The 19735-nt window shown below is 44.8% G+C and overlaps 1 non-coding gene across 1 annotated transcript; it reads right to left on the bottom strand.

Moving 5' to 3' along the window:
* Positions 1–18997: 18997 nt before the first annotated feature.
* On the bottom strand, positions 18998–19123 carry LOC118643039. The gene has a single exon (XR_004961927.1). It is a non-coding gene; the product is annotated as a U6atac minor spliceosomal RNA (small nuclear RNA).
* Between the last annotated feature and the right edge of the window lie 612 nt (positions 19124–19735).

The following is a 19735-nucleotide window of genomic DNA, read 5'->3' on the forward strand; positions in this document are numbered from 1 at the left end:
AACCTATTTTAAATAATAAAGAATGAAAATCAAAGTGAACTTGCTTTTTAATAGATAGCATATCAATTAAAATCACCTAGCAAAACGGACTCCTCCTAAAACAATTTCTGTCTGAAATCCAGCAAATCTATTTGTTGTCAACTTGAAAGAGCAAAATGGCACTGACTGTGTGTGACGCAGGGTGTGGGAAGTCCGGCACAGACTCCCAGCCTCCCTCTACCTACCTACACAGGATTTGGGTTAATTCACTGGTATTGCCATCAAAGTTATGACGAATTTATTTCACTAACGGCATAAGCTAATGCTTTTGCCATGACTGTGTTATTCCCAGACCTTCTCTGTTGCCTGTTTCTTGGGATGAGAAACGTGTTGTATTTGGAATTCAGTAATCTAGTTCCATGTTCTGCTTGTTAGTTGAGTGGCTTTGAGAAATTTCTTATCTGACCCTCAGCTGGGCTCACATTTAAAGCAAGGATAACAACGGGGTTTATGGGCTTATGGAAATTAAAAGCGGTGATACATTCAGACAAGTTTGTATAGCACTAGACCCATAGTAAGTTGTCTGTGAAGGTAACCTATTCAGCTTTTTATTTTTCATCCTTACCATTGCTCTGGTCTCAGGTCCTGCGAGACCTTTGAAAGTATGAAGTCAGGACGAGGAATGAATATTCAATTTGGCATGCAGCAGAATGGGGTCGTGAATGCAAAATAAAGTTAACCAAAATGCTGAGGTATAGGTCGTAAGGACCTGAGCAGAGTTCTCATCTTACCTTTCTGATCGATTTCGTGCTAGAACAGTAACTCCACAGTTGCTAGCGGTTACTTAGAACAGGTATGAAACATGCACTATGAGGTCTTAACTAACATCTTTAAGTAAAGCATCTTTGCTGCACCCAAAATATTGTCTTACCTTGTTTTCTATTTCTCATCTTTTGAATTTCCAAAAATCTCTGGTGAAATCGCAGCCTTTTTAGACGAGTCTCGGGGAATTTCAATCATATGAAAATTCAGAAGTTAGTTTTTGTATTATTTATTTCCCTTGGCCTGTGCATTTTCTTTTCAATTTGGCATTATTTCACGAAAACATAAAGGGCACTGTAGTACTGTAGATGCTATTAGTCCAGTGTTGAGCATGCGCTGGTTTCTCGCCCCGTGGTACAGACGAGCAGCCAACCCCAAGGTTTGAGTGGAAAGACTCCCCCACGGGCTGCCACAATGTGTGGGACTCCACAGTTGGAGCTTCATTTCCTAGACACGGTGCCACGACCCCAGGGGACTCCTGTCGTTTGCAGTGGGGGGAGGAGGACGTCAGCTTCCATCACCCGCTGCTAGCGTGGCTGGAATTAGTGGAGGACAGTTTTCAAGTGAGAGCAGGAACTGGAAGTAGTAGGAGTCAGAACTGGTGGTGCATCCTTTCGGTGGTAACAATATAGAGAAATGATAGAGTAAAAAAAGTGACTGTGAGTGGACAGAAGGCCAAAAAGCGAGGCCGGGTCACCTCACCCTGCAAAGGGGAAGTCATTTTCTTCAGGGCGAGGGATTACGCCTTAGGCATCGTTACAAGTGTGTGGCAACCCAAACGCATTTTCCATTTCGATGATTTGAGAACTTCTCGATGGAGAAAATTCACTCACTTATTCCGTTTTTCAAACCGCTACCGAGTCCACATCATACACCGTTAACCCTCCAGCCTCCAGCAAAGGGCTCAGCGCAGGCTCGGGTGGATTCAGAGACTCCCCTTGCCTGGAATATGTCCCGGTGTGAAGGAAGCACAGGCTCGGGGCGGGGGGCGGGGGGCGGGGAGGGGACAGCAAACAGAGAGGGGCTCTGCTGGAGCCAAGCCCGCACAGGACGTCTGCTCCCTCGTCTTGTGACCTGCATCCCTGCACCCCCAGAGACAAAGCCGAGCTTGCACCGTCATCCGAATGAGATGATTAGCGCTGATGGTTTGTGTAGCAATGAAGTGCTTTAGGAATCCGTCGTGTGTGAGCTGGGGTCCAGGAGGTGTCAGCCCTGGGTAGATACTAGTGGCGAAATGTTCCACACCAACAGCTCATACTCCTCCGTTGTCGTCAGCAAAGAGGGGGGACCCGTGGCTCAGCTGTGCCGGTGTCCTCGGAACCTGGGATCGCACCCTGTGTGAGTTGGCTAGGGTTGCCGCAACAAAGCCCACAGACAGGCATTTATTCCCTCGTCATTCCGGATGCTAGAAATATGAGCACAAGGTGTTGGCAGGGCTGGTTTTCCCCGGCCTCTCTCCTTGTCTTGTCCGCTCCCTGTCTTCAAACCCTCTTCCTTCTGTGAGTCCTGAGCTCCTCTTCGTATAAGGACACCGACACACTGGGTCAGGGCCCACCTCTATGACCTCGTGTAATCTGAACCCCCTTAACGGCTCTAGCTCCCAATCAGTCACCCTAACATTCATCGGAACTGGACATTAGGGTTCCAAACTATGAATTTGGGGGTGAGGCATATAATTCAGCCTATAATAGAGAGGGAAATAAATAACTCTTTGGATTTTTCTCTTAGATATTTTTCAAATATCCTAAAGGAATATTCCTCTCGTCCCGCACCTTTGGTCCTTGACTCCAGTGTAGAATAATAGAGCACTCACAACCCATCCCAACCAAAACTGTATGTCGCTCCCCTCTTCCTCAGTTACTGGGCTGATTATTAGGTAACGTGGTAAGAGAGGTGACATACTACCCACAGTTCAGAAGAAAACCGTTCCTTCTTCGCGTACAGCTGGCTAATTCTGCTAACGGCGCCGCAGAGATCGGCCCAGGACCGAGAGCACGTGAATCAAATCAGAAAGTCAGCGCAGATTTTTTTCATCCCAAGAGTGGCTTCGACCGATTAATGTTTCAGAAATATATTATTTGCCTTTTCAGCAATTCGCACGTGTCTTTGTCTCTGCATAATGTGTACGTATAAAAGGATAAGAGTGTGGCTATTTTCCCAAAGCTGGTGTCCGAGTGTGTAGCACAGGCACAAAGTGTTGCTTTTTTCTCCTCCTGTTGTTTCAACGCTACTTAATGACTGAAAACCGAATACCTAGGGCGATCTCGAGCACTTAAGGCCCAATTCATAAACAAGTGATGCGAGCCATTTATGCACAAATGTTGCTACTTTCGTATGGAAGCTAGGTACATAAAGAATTCTCCTTTGTCATTCATAAACCCTCTTTAAGGTAATTTTGTGGCTCGGTTTTGTACCTCAGGAGAGCAAAACTCCAAAAGAGAGAAGTTGGAAAGAAAAGAAAACCCGCAGATACACTTCTGGGTCCATTTGCATAAAAAGCCCACAGCACCTTTCATGCGATGTTAATTAATTAAATGTTGGAGTAGACAGTGGTGTGTGGGTTGTGTAGTCATTACCCACTTTAGCCAAGAATATAAAATATCCTTGAATATATCCAAGAATATAAAATTGAAAAACACAGATCCCCCCCCAGAGAGAGAGAGAGAGAGAGAGAGAGAGAGAGAATCTCCGACAGCTCCAGAACCTTGATAATTATGGGCTAATCTGCCTACATGTACTCCTAGAAGACAAAGCGGCAGTGTAAATACTCAGACTGCACGTCCAGAAGCAGGAAAACTCGCCACATCATTTGCCTGGACTGTGCCTCAGCCTGGCGGCGGCTGGGTGTCGCGTTGGCTCTCCCTGATGGGCACTCTCCAGATGCACTCAAGGAGATTAGAAGCTGAAGTGGCAGGACAGAGAACGCTGCATGCCACGCACGCGTGCACTGCGGCGGGCCGTGCCTACCTTCCATGTTATTATTCAAGAGCCTGAAAACAAGGTCAACAGAATCCCGATCTCGAAACGGGAAGTCGCACTCGGTGCGGCCAGCGCCACTGTTGCCTGACATTCCCACTCAAGCTTGTTCGCAGTCCCAGAATGATGAAACCCACGCCATGCCAGGCGGCTGTGCCAATGGAAAGGCTGAGCCGAGTGCACGCTGCAGTGGACACAGTGCTGTGCGGCACCAGGTGCCCGCCAAGCCCCCGCACCCCGCTCCTGCCCCACACACCTGCTCCCGGGCGGCTGTGCCAATGGAAAGGCTGAGCCGAGTGCACGCTGCAGTGGACACAGTGCTGTGCGGCACCAGGTGCCCGCCATGCCCCCGCACCCCGCTCCTGCCCCACACACCTGCTCCCGGGAGCTGCCTCCACGCAGCGCCTGCGGTAGGTCCAGCCAGTGAGAAGTCCTGGAAATGCTGCGGAGCTGGAGAGGAGAGGGTTTGGGCCCTTCTCCTCCACTTCCTCCCTGCTCCAGTGATGTGACCCTGGCTGTGCCCCTCAGGTCACTACTGCCCTTGTGGGTGGCACTTCTCACTGGGCTCTGTCCCCTCAACCCTGACAGGGAGGAAGCTCTTGCTGGTATCAGTCTGGGGGTGTCTCCCTGTCTCTTCTCAGCCCCCTAGATCTGTCACGTTTGTAAGTAGTTCTTCCTTAAAGTTTTTTGTTTTTTTTTTTTTTTTTTTTTGTGGGACTCAATACTGGAGGAATTCTGTTTTCTGCGGGAATTTTAACTGACAGGCATCCAAGATGTTCTGTTTCTAACTGATTTCATGTCTGCATGGCTAGTGTGTGATTTGTGTATAATGCCCTATCGTGTTACCTTTGTGTGGGTTATGCTGCCAGTTTCAGGTTGAACCTCTTAGAGGCCCTCAGTCTGCAGAACTTCAGCCACAATTGCACAGTACTTAGATCGGGGTCCGTCAGGCCCTACGCACGCATGAGTAGAGTTTGATAATGACGATGTTTAATGGACTTGACAATTTGGCCAATGAACAAAACCTTCTTGGTTGACCATATTTGTAAAGGACAGTGGAGGAACAAGACATGTAGGTATCTAATCTCTATGCTACTAATAGCAGAAATGGTAACATCAACAGTCACTATAAAGAGGACCACAGCTGACACCTCCGTGGCAGGCACTTGGCCTTACCTCATCCAAGCACAGCGCGGCTCTGTGCGGGAAGCAGCGTCCTGTGCTCTGCACCCTTTCTGGGGAAGCGACTGGAGCTCGGAGAGGTTGCCCAAGGTCATTCAGCAGGTAACTTGCAGAATCGAAACTTGTTTCCACAATAGTTTTTATTCTAGAACCTAGTTCTTAACCATTATATCACCAAGGCTCCACTTAAAAAAAAAAAAAAAAAATAGCCCTGGCCAGTTTGGCTCAGCGGTTAGAGCGTCGGCCTGCGGTCCGGAGAGACCCGGGTTCGGTTCCCGCTAAGGGCACGTACTTCGGTTGCAGTTTGTCCCCGGCCCTGGTTGGTCGTGCAGGTGGCAGCCACTCGATGTGTCCCTTCACATCAATGTTTCTCTCTCTCTCTCTTCCTCTCTCTCCCTCCTGCTCTATCTGAACAAAAAATGGAAAAATGTCCTCGGGTGAGGATAAAAAAAAAAAAAAAAAAAAAAAAACTCTTTGGAAAATGCTCTGAATTTAATTTTTATTACTTTCTATGAGGGCCTTTTGATCTTAATAACTTGTAAGAGTCATATGTAGTCAGCCTAGTAAGCCATCGCTGTATCTCTGGTAAATAATAGTTCCAGGTATTTTCGGTAGTTACATCCTGAATCTTTCCCACATTATGCTTATTTCCCTCGCTTTTGTGCTAGAAGAAATCTTACCCATTCAAAATTTCTTAATGATTAACGTATTTTGGATTTTTATTTAGGTATTTTATTTCTGTGACATTTATTTGCCTATGTAGTAAAGGTAAATATTTAACTGTTTTTTTCCTTCAAATTGTCTAAGTTTCCCAACTTGTTATTCAATAACTATTTTATAAAAGTTTCTGACCGTTTTGCTCTAAAGAAAATGTGCTGTCCCCCAAAGACATGGCTTCTCCAGAAGCCTGCCGGTGGTGCACGTTTTATTCTCCGACATCTCTCCGACATTCATTGCTTAAAGGTTTCATATTTGCCTTACTATCCTTCTATCTGGTACGCCTTCTCCTGTGATAATTCCTGCAGAATGAGAGCGACCCAGATTCTGTAGGTGTTTGCAAAAGAGAGAATCCTGGGCAGAAGTGGACTGAGGATGCAGGACTCAGGCTGGATGCCTGGAAGGAGGGAGGACGAGAGTGACCGAAAGGGAGTGTTAAGGATCAAGGGCCACTGTACACCTGAGATGGTGGAGAATAAAATTGCTGCAGATTCTGGAGTTCACGTGATGCTCCTTCTAATACGGTGGGATTTCTCCTCCTCGATCTCTATTTGCTCGTCAGTGCTGTTCTCTGTCCTGCCTTAGCCCTGTTCCCATGATGCTGTTCTAAAACTCAGTGCCAATCATTCCGATCCCTGGAAATTCTCAGCTCTAAGGCTCCTCCCTGGCCATTATCGGAAATCATTTTTACAATTCCCATCTTCAATGTCATTGGTTCGAAAACCACATCAACACCAGTAAGACCTACCGTCCACGGATCCCACTGCCCACACCCCTCTCGTGTCTCAACGCCATTGTAATCCAGTTAAATTACAGGCTCCTTTGCCCTCACCCTCAACTCTCGCCTGTTTTTTCTCTTTGTCTTTCCGCTTGGCTGAGGCACAGTCTTGTACTTGCTCATTCATTCATTCTCACACCCAAACGTGGCTGGAGTTAAAACCACACAAACATGCTGATGGGTCTTATGTTAAATTCATGACAACTAAACTTACATGAGCAGCATGCTGTTTGGAAATCAATCATTTCCAGTCTACTCACTCGCTCGGGCCCTGAGCCTGTTCTGTCTACCTGCCCTTCCTTCTTTAAGTCCCCGGACACCCATCCCTCATTCTCCTACTCAGTTCTTAACCTCATTTCTCAATTCGCTTAGAAGACTGAATACGTTAGAAGGTAATTTTTACATACTTTCACTATTGTCTACTCATTTGCACCTTTATTGTTTTTTCTGGTATCAAGGATGATAATTCATGAGCCTGGCAAAGGCCAAACTTGCCGTGAAATCTTATCCCTCCTTGCTTCTCAAGGCTTTTGCTCTGGGCCTTCTCTCTTGCACAATCGGTTTCCCTGTTCACTGACAAAACGACCCACAAACCTACGCAGTTGCTGTTATTTACCTCATACTAAAAACAAAATCCCCAAATACCATCTCATGACTACTGCTTTCTCCAAAGAATGTTTTTTCTACAAACAGTCTTTTGTAAAGTGCATATTCACTCTCGTCAATTTCTCTACTCTTCTCTGCAAAGCGCTCTGCGGTCACGTTCTGTGCCCGCTGCGATGTTTCAGCTGCTGGTATCCGTACACGGATGCACTGTACACGCGGTGGTAGATTTTTGGCGCTTACCCTGCTTAGGGAGCAGCCGCATTTAATTCAGATGGTCACCCAGTGCCCGCTACACCCCTGGATGTTCTGTGCGGCTACCATGGGCTCTCTTGCCATTTCTTTCTCATCTTTTATGTCTCTAAACATGAAGATGTCTTCAGGTCTCAGTCTATTGGTTCTTTTTATTTTTTATTTTTCTCCCTCTCAATTCATCTTTAAATGCCATGCTACACTGATGCGTTACAAATCAAGTTTCTAGTCTGGGTCTATCCCTTAGATGTCAAGTCTGGATATTTGAATATCTCACCACCTTCAAAATATCTCCGTGTATGTATCTGGTCGTACCTCCCACTTAAAGAATGGAGACTGTACCTTCCAGTTATCCCCCAACACGCTCCCCCCAGACTTCCCCAGCGGTTCTTGTGGGCCAGACCCTGATCCAAGTATTTTGAAAGTATTAACCAATTTAAACCTTATAAGAAGTCTAGAGATAAGTATGATTATGCCCCCATTTTACAGCTGAAGAAACTAACGCATTAAGAGATAAATGACTTGCCCAAGGCCATGCGGTGATAGAGCTGGGATTACAAACACTGCCGGTCTGCCTCCCGAGATGTGAGCTGAACCGCAGCCTGGTTTCTGGTCTCCAAACCTGGGCACCCTGTTACTCGTGCCAACCCTTCACTGAAAAGTAGCTTCACTGAAAATCCGCCAGCTCTCCTTTGAAATGCATGCGTGTCCCCAGAATCTGACCACTCTCTCAGCTCTTCCTCCGCCGCCAGGGACAGATGGCATCGTTACAACGACCTGCACGCCCGGCTCATCTCCATCCGCCGACCCCTCACTCCCTCGGCCCGCGTCCGGCCACCCTCCCCGGCTCACCCACGCCAGCTCCGCACGCCTCCCTCTGCGGCTCCCCACTCCGCGCGCTTGCGTCACGGGCTCTCCACGTGCCACCCTCGGCCCGCGTCCGGCCACCCTCCCGGGCTCACCCACGCCAGCTCCGCACGCCTCCCTCTGCGGCTCCACACTCCGCGCGCTCGCGTCACGGGCTCTCCACGTGCCACCCTCAGCCCGCGGCCCAGCCTCTAAACTCTCTTAGGTGTTGCTCAAACGTCCCCTTGCTTTTCGTGGCTTTCTCCAGCCATTTATTCAACAACTCTCCTCCCTCAGTTTCCTCATTTTTTAAGATTCATGCTCTATTCTCTTCAGAACATGAGAAATGACATCTTTTGCTTATAAACCTTGTTGCTGGGCCGTCTCCCCTACTCGAGAGCAGCCGGGCGAGCGCACTTCAGCGTGGCGTTCTCCGCGCCTGTGGGGACTGCACACCGCAGGGACTGAAGCCACTTTCTTGAAAGCGTGACACATAGACTTTCTCATTGCTATGTATTGTTTCCTCTGGAATATTTAAAATTATTTTATGTAATGCGGCATGTTTCAAGATAAATTAGTACCTTGGGTCTGTGGCATACAAATGTTTAAAAAAACATGTTTTTCTTTGTTGCTATCAGAGAGAGAGGAAGGGAGAGGGAGAGAGAGATGGAAACATCGATGAGGGAACATGGACTGGCCGCCTCCTGCACGCCCCGCACTGGGGATCGGACCCACAACCTGGGCATGTGCCCTGACTGGGAACTGAACCAGCGACCTCTTGGTGTATGGTCAGTGCTCAGCCACTGAGCCACACCAGCTGGGCTGTGGCATACATGTTTAATTGTCATTTTATAACATGTTCTAATGTATCGTGAGCCCTCCTCACGACAGGCACCTCCCCCAGGCCCCGGATGCTGCTGCTCTTCTTGGGGTCACAGACACTCGTCTCTCCGGGAACGTCCGCCACCGGTCCTTCCGATTCTCCTCTTCAAAGACGCTCCACCCAGTGATTTTCTCATGAACCACCTATTCATTTTCAAACTACCTGCTTACACTGAACCATTTAAATTTGGTTTTTATCTCCAGCATTCCACCAAAACTGCCCTTCTTAATGACTCCCAGGCTACTGTACGTAATGGACTGTTTTCATTTCTAAAACCACTTCATAATCCATCAATATTGTCGGGACGGATCTCTCTCCTGGTTCTAAATGATTCTCCACCCTTAGCTTCTGTGAGGACATCGTGGGTTTGCGCCTTCCTCCATCTCTGGTCTCCATTCTTGGGCTCTTTCTCCGCTGTCTCTTCCTCTCTTCCACACAGACGTGCCTGGGCCTGGATCACCGGTCTGCTTTCCTTTTTAACTGCATTCTGTCTGCTGGGAAGCAAGACCACTCCTGCCAATTCAACTATCTCTCCTTATCAACTTTGATGTTTACACGTCGAACTGGACTATGAAAATATATCCCAATTCTTCTGCTAGACATTTCACAAATATCCCAAGAGCAGTAGATCCAAAACAAAATCAACGTTCTGTCCCCTCGTATTCCTCACTTCATCCAGTGAGCCACTTCCAAAGACAGGCATTTCAGCCCGGGTGCTGGGAGTCGTTGTTATCAATTCCCCTCAGCAAGACACTGCCCTTCCTGCAGGTCCTCCTGCGCGGGTGTCCTCTGGACACCTCCTCTCGGAGGGTGCTGCCCGTCTCCTGTGGGCATCTCCATTTCCTCCACAGTGAATGGGAGAACAAACACCCGGGCTGATCTCTGCCCCCACTGCGTTCCTTTCGGTGACCACTTCATGCAGCAGTCAAGTCATCATTTGAAAAATTAAAACTCTACCCGTGCCAGCTCTATTTCACAGTCTTCAGTGAGACCCATTGCTCACCGAATAAAACTACAAAGTTACAGTTATAGTCTCAGACTTAAGAACTATTGTTTCCTTTCAACGTTATCCCACCAAGTGAAAAAAGATCTGACAGGAACCGTGCACATATTCTGGAGAGCGGGAAGAGCCAAGTAAATGTTCTGTTTTCAGCAACAATGTATTTGGTAGATGGAATGAGAAAGGAAACATTATTTTCAAATATTCAGATAGGCCGGAAATGATGCTGGAGAGGTAAATAGTGACAATAATTTTAATTTAAAATTTGTATTTTATTCCATGAGTAAATATTTTTATCATAAATAAAGTCTGAGAACTTACCCTTTTCCCAACATGTTCCAAAATGTAGCATGCCTTAATAAAAATAGGCATTTCTTTGAACATTTTTAAGAATGCTTGAAAAACAAAAACAAAAAAACTATCTGGATACAGAACTATTTTAGTGATTTTTTTTTTTTTTTTTAGTATATATTTGTCCATTACTTCCATGGTTTCAGAGGCTGCTAAAGCTTTCCATAATTTTTTATTCAATTTTACAGATTTCAAGATTTTCTAAATAATTTAATTTCTTTTCAGAATAATTCAAATGTGTCCTATATAACATTGTTTAATAAACTAATCACTTTTAAATGTGTTGTTATCTTGTTTTATAATATTTTTAATTTATGTGGTCTAAGTTAATTTAATCTACTTTAATTTAAAATTGGATTAGCCAAAGGTTTTTCAAATTTGAAATTTGCCAAGTTTTGTCAATTTAATCATTAAATAATTTTTAAGAAAGCTCTTGAAAATGCCTATCAAGTCCACCATTTTTCTGTGATGTAATCATTATTTACTCTTTTCATCAGTACCATATTCTTCTTTTTCTTTTTTTTTTTTTAATTTTTATTTTATAGAGCAAGGAAGGGAGAGGGAGAGAGAGATAGAAACATGGATGAGAGAGAACATTGATTGGCCACCTCCTGCATGCCCCCCACTGGGGATCAGGCCCACAACCTGGGCATGTGCTCTGACCGGGAATTGAACCAGCGACCTCTTGGTGCAGGGGTCGATGCTCAACCACTGAGCCACACCGGCCGGGCACCATAGTCTTGTTTTTCTTTTATTTAACTTTGATGTATGTGTGTGAGAGAGAGAGAAAGAGGGAGAGAGAGATTATAGTGAAGATGTGAAATGATTTTATGGTTCATTTTGATAAGATTAATATCCGACAACTAAATCATGACTAAATTAAATATTTCTTTTTAAAATATGTATTTATTTAAAAAATGTGACTAGTTAGCAAAGCTTACAAAATGTTAACATCATCATTAACTGTATTATTATATGGTTATACTATTATTGTGCCACTAAGCAAAGACTGCCTATTATATAGCCTACAGACATGCTGTAGAACATTCTGGTTAAAAAGATACAACTTTCTCAGTACATAAGGTTCAAATTGTAGGTCCAATGAATAGACTATCAAATATATGTTTCATCTCTGCTCTTGTCCGTCCTCACATTAAAGCCATAACACCATTTACTCAGCTTTGAAGTAACAAGTGCACCTGGACTCACAACTGCCACCGAAGCCTGGAAGTCAAATTTGGTACCAGTCTCCAATGTTGTGACGAATGTCCTGCACATTCGTTATCCTAATTATGCAGACCTGTGACCCGGGAAAGTAGTCATGGGTATAGCACACATTTAATTGCTTCTTCACCAATTGTAGGAATGTTTTATTTAAAGCAATTATGAAATTGTGCTTTGACAGGTTTCAAATTCCATTCGTCTGCTTACCTGTGATTTTGTGGCTGGAGATTTGCATATTAATAGCAACCCTGTAAACAGGTGCTCCAGCTCCTCTCTCTGTGCAGCCCCGTGCCCTGCGTAGTCCTGGTCAGGCACGCTGTGATGAGCTCGTTTGGCTGCTGTTTCGTACCTAGTAGCTCAGTGGCACTGGCACCCTTGATCCTGTGGGTGGCATCTGCTCCCATGCCACTGATATGCACATTGATGTGTATTAGAACGAATATACATTGATGTGTGTATATATATATCCTAAGTAACCTTTTTTTTTTTAATCCTCAGCCAAGGACATTTTTACATTTATCTTCAGATAGAGTGGGAGGGAGAGAGAGAGAGAAACATCTATGTGAGAGAGACACATCGAGTGGTTGCCACCCCCACAACCCCAACCAGGGCCGGGGACAAGCTGCAACCAGGGTACGTGCCCTTAGCAGGAACCGAACCCGGGTCTATCTGGTCCGCAGGCTGATGCTCTAACTGCTGAGCCAAACTGGCCAGGGCCTAAGCAACCATCTTTATAGCAAATAACAACTGGAGTCTAGGGTGGGGAAGTCAGAATCTGAGAAATGGATAATAGAACTTATCTATTTGTAATACAGATCTGAGTATAAAAACACATTCGTATTTATATACACATTACACATATACATGTCAATCATCTCGGTTTAATGAATTCTTTATGATAAACAAGCTTAGTGATATTTCCCATGAAATTTTGAATGCAGTGAGTTACAGATGAGATAAAATTTCAGAAATGTCATGTGTTCAACCCTCCGTACAAAGAGTAAAAATGAGCTCTAATGATTTGAAAGTATACACTTGACGTTTCTGACCTACATCTTTTCTCTACTTTTATATTTAAGTTCAGCACAAAATATTGTTAAGTATTTATCTCATTTTAATGTCACAGTGAACTTGATCTGTTTAATTAAACATATCATTTGCAGCCAGGTGTGAGTTATTTGCATATGTTTCTTATATCATTATGTGTTTTTTTTTATTGGGCATAAGAGAGACTCTGAGAAAATACAGTTTCATAACCATCTTCTAATAGAACTGGGGGACTCCACGGGGTGTAGAGTGAGTTAATTTGACAGAGGCTGAAACAAGAATGAAAATCATGATTCTCTCAAAACCACCAAAACAGACCAAAGGAGGATTTGCTGCTCCTACAACGTCGCTGGGCTCTGACGTCTTCAATGTGCAATCTGTTCATCTGCTCCAGCAAATAGCCTGATGTCATCTGACATTCAAGAAACTGACACGAGCAAACTATGAGAAATTAAATGCAAACATTAGGAATAATCACAAACATCTTCAAAAGAAGTGGCAATATTGCAGACGCTTACTTAACAGTTTTATTCTCCCACTATGGAGCAGAAGTTCAAAATTTCTGACATATGAGGATTCTAATTACGAAGAACATAAAATTCAGGTCCCTACCTTTAAAAAGCTTAGATTCTATTCATTTGAAAACACTAGAAGTTTATAATATGAAAAATATGGATATTTTAATGAAAAATTCTTATGGAAATTACATATTCAGTAGCTTTCAGCTTTATATTGATATATATCTATATGAAATATAACAAATAAAATGAAATTTCAAGATATCTTTATAAGTCCCAAAATTGTATAATGTTGCCCAGTCTTTATATACTTTTAAAAGGAATAGATACACATATATTAGATTGAAGTGTAACAAGTTTTCAGGAAAAGTCAGTAGCATTTCTCAAAGTATTAAGTGCCAAGTAGAAAAATACAATAACCGAAGCACTGGTTTAAAAATCACATTTGCAAATAATGTATGCACCTATGATTTCAACAGTGACGTCCTAAACCTTGGCGTAAACATGACTACATCCAGGGAAATCTATAAATCCAGAGGAAGAGAGAGCAGGATGTGCAGAGGTAGGATGATTGACAACTTCGGATCAATGCGATAATTGTATCAATTTCAGATTCTCTACTAACAATAGGTGTCTGATTGGACACCACTGACTTTATTGGGAAGTGGGTGGAATGTAATCTACCTTGCCGGGCATGAGTTGTTTGCGTTGATTGGATGGAAGACAAATTTCCCCGGGAGGACGGTCTGAAACCCATCACTGTGGCAATTACACTGCCCACCAGTGAGGACTGTACCCTCTTGGCCCTGAGCTGCTGCGGATAAGTACAGTCCCCTCCAGCCACTGGCTTCCAGAATTCCACATGGTTTCTTTCCCAGGGAATGGGAAGGTGTTTCGATGTGTATACTTAATAGTAAGTTAAATAACTGAGTCTGTGAAGCAGACGCTGTGTCTGAGTAGACATCACCATCACTTCCCACGGTCTACCTGTTCCATCCTGCGTATCAGCCGACAGGCCTCTTGGCACTGGGTACGCCACACACGCCGTTGTGTTATTATTTTATAACGTTTTTTCCTTCCACGTTACGTGATGACAGAAATGAAAACTAGGCAGGCAAAGAAATCATTAGTGTTTCTTGCTGAAAGTAAAATAACTTTGAAGCCCTGGAGGGGTGCAGACCATCTCTTCCTTGTGACCAATTTATAACATCTTGGCCCTCGTGTTCCAGATGGCTGCTCTTTCTAAGGGTAACCCAAGCACCCCATTTCCTGGATTAATTTACTGTAGGATGCAGCATAAACACCTTGCGAACAGAGCAGGACATGGGCTTTGAGCTTTTATTTTGCTTACAATTCGGTGCCATGAAGGTTCACGTGCTTGAGAACTAGTGAAATGCTGGAAAACACAAAAACAGTAAACTAATCTGATGGAAGCAGCTTGCTAAGGAACTTTTTAAAAACCATTTATCAAGCCTCTCTGCTCTGTGAGGCTTCACCAAATGCCAAGTCTATTTCAGAGCCGTAAACCCGATGCCCGCGCAGGTAGCGCCGCACGCAGAGCGGACCGCAGAGAAATGAGGCTGTAATTGACCACAGCTGCTCAGCCGGCCTTTCCCGCAGCATCCCAGGGGCTTGCGCGGGCGTTTCGGGCTCCCTCCCAAACACAGGCCCAGGGAGCTTCTGTGACTCACCCACGGGGGAAACTGAGCGAGCCCCGAGGTGGTCCCTGCGGTCTCCACAGGGCCCAAGGCTTGCCTGGCCCTGCCCCCAAATGCCAATGATTGGCATGTGTTTGATTGCATTCACTTGTCAACATTTAGTGCTGGAGATAAAAGTAAAACGACAATTTGCGTTGCTCACGTATCATTTTTAACTTGGCACAGGGCTTGGTCTCTAAAGCTTGGGAAGGGTCTGTCCTTTGGAGGATGCTATTAAAATATACACTGAACCATTAGGTTTTATTGGTGTTGCCTTTCTCTGCACCGCCTATAAAAACAGACACTGCCTTAACCCCCTCGCTAATGTCCACTTTCTTGAGGGTCGAGCTGACCCCGAGCCGTTTACTACTTGTCTGTTAGTTAAGAGTAATTAACTTTGACTTTGTTGTCAGGGCACCTAATGTGGGGTTTCATCTTAAATGAATTGAAGAAATACCGGGTTCATCCCAGCCTGGGGACAGTGACTGTTTATGACTATATATTGAGATTCCTTTTTTTCTTTACGCCACCAATCTTAACTATAAAAATACTTTGTAACTGTGTGATCAGTTCAACCTTCTCCGGTAATGAAATACTCTTCGCCGTCGAACATTTATTTTCTAGTGAGACTATGGTTGTATCCCTGGCTCCTTTTCAAACAAGAAACGTGATTTCAATGAAAGGCACCACGAAATAGAGGAAATAACTTTTCACTAATTTATTGTACTGTTTTATAATCTATGAAATAATTTCTTCATGTTGATTGTTAACTGTGACAGTAATCTGCCGCCACGGATGGGATCCCCTAGGCCTAGAGAAACAGTCACTTAATGGTTTAACTGGGGAGAAAATCTGAGTTATATCCTATTTTTGTTGAACATAATGCATATAAAAATGAGTGTATAGAAAATATTTTGCTATACTTTCATTACTATAGTGAGTTCATAGTGCCTAATTTTTATAGAGAAATCATGTCATTAAGAAAAAACTTCAGAATAAAAGAAATAAATATAAATCCAGCCTTCTTGAAATCTGAATACTAGCAATGGAAGCAGCTTTTGTGTAATACTTTGCTTTAACATACCAAGTAGATCAAACAACTAGTTAGCATTTTTAACTTAGATTGTGGTCAAGATTATCTTAAATTATAAAAGGTGTTATAAAGCCATCATTTTTCAAATTTTAACATTTTCATTGTCTCGATTTCAATCCATTTGTATGACAAGTGTTTGACAAGAGAAGAAAAAAAAAATGTATTCATAGCCCTCATCAGTATTACAGAAAAATAAAAACAACCCTGAAATACATCGTTGATAAAAGAAACTATTTCCCCAAACACCATAGATCACTGACTAAGCCGTCCCTCACTGACCAATGCCCAAATTAAAATGTGTTCTTTGTCAAAATCGGGTCAGTGCTCTGAGAATAATATGTTACATTGAACAGAATATCTCAAATCCAAGAACTGGGCAGAGTCACGGATGACGGACGGCAGGTACTGTCAAATGGACTCACCTGTGGTTGGCTGTGTCCTCCAAATACGCTAACTGATGACCATTCATGCCCTTGTAATTACAGTGATGAAAATGAACACTTGAATCAATCAAGGTTCTTTAGGGAACAATAAGATATATATTATATCTTTTACTTTATAAATTATAAAGTCTATTTTATATGATTTATTTTAATGGTTTGGCTTATGCAGTGATGGGGGGCTGGGAAGTCCCGAGTGTGTAGGGAGTCCAGCAGGCCCAGAAACGCAGACAGGTGGCCCTACAGTCCTGAGACCAAGTTTGTCTTCTGGTGAGAACCTCGGCCTTTTCTCCCGAGGCCTTCCACTCACTGGATAAGGAGCCCTGACACAGAGGCAATCCGCTTCAAGTCAACGGATTGTAGCCGTCAAGCACATCTGGGAAATGCTCTCACCAGTTTGAAAGAATACATTCATCCCTATTCACAGCAGCGTTGTTTACAACAGCCAAGGTCCGGAGCAGCCCAGGTGTCCACCAGGAGACAGTGGGTGAAACCGCTGTGGTGCACCCGCACAATGGACCACTGCACGCCATGAAGGAAAGGACATCTTACCTTCTGCAGCAGCATGGATGGACGCAGAGAGGATAATGCTAAGTGCGATAAGCCAGCCCGAGAAAGAAAAATACCCTGTGATCTCACTTATATGTGGAACCTAATCAACAAAGTAAACTGACGCACAAAATAGCACCAGAGGCATGAATGCACCGACAGCCTGACACCGTAGAGGAGAAGGGGATTGAGGGCCTGGATGAAGGGAGGTGAAGGGATGAGCTAAAGAGCATCTCTGATAAGCCACCGACACAGACGGAGGGTGGTGGTGTTCAGAGAGCAGGCTGGGTGCTGGAGGGGGGCCGGCAATTGAGGAGGGGACGGGGACATCTGTAATAGTGTCAACGATTCAAAAAAAGAAATACCGTCGCAACAACACCTGGATTGCTGTCTGATGAAATACCTGGATGCCATCGTCCAGCCCAGTTAACACATGAAATGAACCATCAGCACTCGGTTCGCGTGGCTGCCGGGGCCCCTCGGCCGAGCTTTAGGGCACGCGTGCTCCAGACCTCTCCTTTGCACTTCACCGTCCCGCCCCTCGGAATGAGCACACCGCGCAACCTGCGCTGGGGATCTTTCCAGAAGCTCTCCCTCCCCCTCCTGGATTCTCTATGACTCTGGGTATTTTTTAAATGAGCCTTTTCAGTAGCACTGAAACAGAAACCACCACTGTGGAGGTGAGATGGGTTCTGATCTGGTTCTGCCCAACTTTACTGATGGCAAGGGACCACAGCGTGGGGGTCACACCGAGCTGCCACCCCTGGGCCGCCCAAGCAGAGCAGGGGCTGAGGCCTGTGTGGTGGGTGGATTCCCGGTGCAAAAAGAGCATGTCCCAGGCAGTGGCTGAGACCCCGTTCTCCAGTGCAGCCTGAACCTTCACTCACAGATCCCCCGGGGGCGCTAGCTCCAGGCTGCCTGGGGTCTAATCGCTGTGGCTGTGTGACAGGGTCATGACCTCGTGTTCCTCGGGGTTGTTGTTGTTTCTTTCTTTCTTCTTCTTCTTCTTTTTTTGTATTTGTATTTGTTTTTTATTAATTAATTAATTTATTTATTTTTGTTACAGATGTTTCTCCTTTTCCTTCCACTGATCCCCCCCTCCCCCACTCCCCTCCCTGTCTCCAGCTTTGTTGTCCATGTCCATGGTTCATACATACATGCATATAAGTTCTGTGGTTTATCCCCCCATCCCCTCTTCTAGAGATTGTCAGTCTGTACCCCACTTCCACGTCTCTGGGACTACCCCATTCCTCAGACTGTTATGTTCATTATATTCCACAAACAAGTGGGATTATATGATACTTGTCTTTTTCTGTTTGGCTTGTTTCACTTAGGATAATACTTTCCAGGTCCCTCCATGTCATCTCAAAAGATAAGAGATCTTTCTTACAGCTGCATAGTACTCCATTGTGTACATGTACCACAGCTTTTTTATCCATTTGTCTACTGATGCACATTTGGGCTGTTTCCAGATCTTAGCGATTGTAAATAGTGCTGCTATGAACATGGGAGTACATATATCTTCCTGATTGGTGTTTCAGGCTTCTTAGGATATATTCCTAGAAGTGGGATCACTGGGTCAAATGGAAGTTCAATTTTTAATTTTTTGAGGTAGCACCATATTGTTTTCCTTAGCGGCTGTACCAGTCTGCATTCCCACCAGCAGTGCACTAGAGTCGCCTTTTCTCCACACCCTTGCCAACACTTGTTGTTTGATGATTTGTTGATGGTGGCCATTCTGACAGGTGTGAGGTGATACCTCATTGATGTTTTCATTTGCATCTCTCTGATGATTAGTGATGTTGAGCATTTCTTCATATGTCTCTTGGCCATTTGTATGTCCTGTTTGGAGAGGTGTCTATTTAGTTCCTCTGCCCATTTTTAAATTGGGTTCTTTGTCTTCCTTTTGTGGAGTTGTATGAGCACTCTATATGTTTTGGAAATTAACCCCTTATCTGATGTATCATTGGCAGTTATGCTCTCCCATAGAGTGGGTAGCCTTTCCATTTTGGTGGTTGTTTCTGTTGCTGTGCAGAAGCTTAAAAACGATGGTGAGATGCCATGAAGTAGGTAGCAATGCCTTAACTGTATGTGTGTTGTTAGGCCCGAGGGCCCCTTCCATCCTTGTCAAGCAGAGTGCTAACTTTCTCTCCTTTCATACAACACTCTTGTTTCTTTCTTTTAAAATGTTGCAAATAATATTGGGGTGTTGGAAGCATCAAATACTACATTAGAAAATATTTTTGCTACGTCTCTGGCACAGATACTGAGAGTGAGTGTCGACTATTTCGGAACAACTGCTCTCTGCTATGGCTGCGTGCCTGCCTGGATGGAGACTCATGTCAGGGCCTGGCTGGTCCCAGGGGGTACAGCACACGTATCTCAGCCACCCAGCTCCGTGGGACTGGATGCCTGGCCTTGGCACTGCACTCAACCTCTGGGCCTCCAGTGCACCAGGTGCGAAGTGAGGGGAATAAACCATCCAAGGTGGTTGGGAGGGTTAAATAAGATCATGTAGCCCTGGCCGGTTTGGCTCAGCGGTTAGAGCATCGGCCTGCAGTCCAAAGAGACCCAGGTTTCGTTCCCACCGAGGGCACGTACCTCGATTGCAGTTTGTCCCCGGCCCTGGTTGGTCAGGCGGGTGGCAGCCACTAGATGTGTCCCTTTCACGTCAATGTTTCTCTCTCTCTCTCTCTTCCTCTCTCTCCCCCTTGCTCTATCAAAAAAATGGAAAAATGTCCTCAGGTGAGGCTAAATAAATAAATAAATAAATAAGAT

This window comes from Molossus molossus, unplaced genomic scaffold (genome assembly GCF_014108415.1).
Source record: "Molossus molossus isolate mMolMol1 unplaced genomic scaffold, mMolMol1.p scaffold_m16_p_3, whole genome shotgun sequence".
Lineage (NCBI taxonomy): Eukaryota > Metazoa > Chordata > Mammalia > Chiroptera > Molossidae > Molossus > Molossus molossus.